Here is a 719-nt window from a genome sequence, read left to right on the forward strand (position 1 = left end):
TCTGACTACTTTTGTTTATCTTTCCATATGATCATTGTAGTCAAATTGTACATTTAGGTCTTCTTTTATTGCTGCTTTCATTGGATTGTTATCTGAAGGCAGGGTATCTGGGACCCCAAGAGTAGTCTTCTGATCATGAGCTGATTTATAGTTGCACTGGTTTCCTTTAACATTTGTCAATAACCCACCACTAAACTAAGTTGAAGAGTTTCTGTCCTTGGTGAGCTTATAATCTAATGAAGAAGAATAAACACAAGTACTACAATATCAAGAAAAGCCCTAAGCTACTAGAAGGCTGGGACCACTTAATAGAAAATTGTCAAACATATATGCAAGAGCCTGATAAATTGCCAAAGCCTAATGAAATGCTCAATTAAACTGAATGAATGGATGTGATGAAGGCTAGATTAAAATCCCATGTTCTAAGGGGGGAACAGAAAAAGATAGTCATTTGGAATTGGAAATCTTTGATAAGATGGTGGCATTTATGACTGGCTTTAAAGAATTATTGAATTTAGTAGCTGTAAATGGCTATGTGGGAGGAAAGATGCCTAGATGGGCAACAAAGTATGTAAAGGCCAGAAGGCAAGGGGCTTGTGGTGTTTTTAGGAAATGGTAATGAATCCTTGATGTTGGAACAAATGATCCTGGGGTTGAAATAGGAGAATAAGGAGCAAGGGTATCATGGGATAGCAACAAGTGAGTTTGGAAATGCAGGT

This window comes from Ailuropoda melanoleuca, chromosome 9 (assembly GCF_002007445.2).
Source record: "Ailuropoda melanoleuca isolate Jingjing chromosome 9, ASM200744v2, whole genome shotgun sequence".
NCBI lineage: Eukaryota > Metazoa > Chordata > Mammalia > Carnivora > Ursidae > Ailuropoda > Ailuropoda melanoleuca.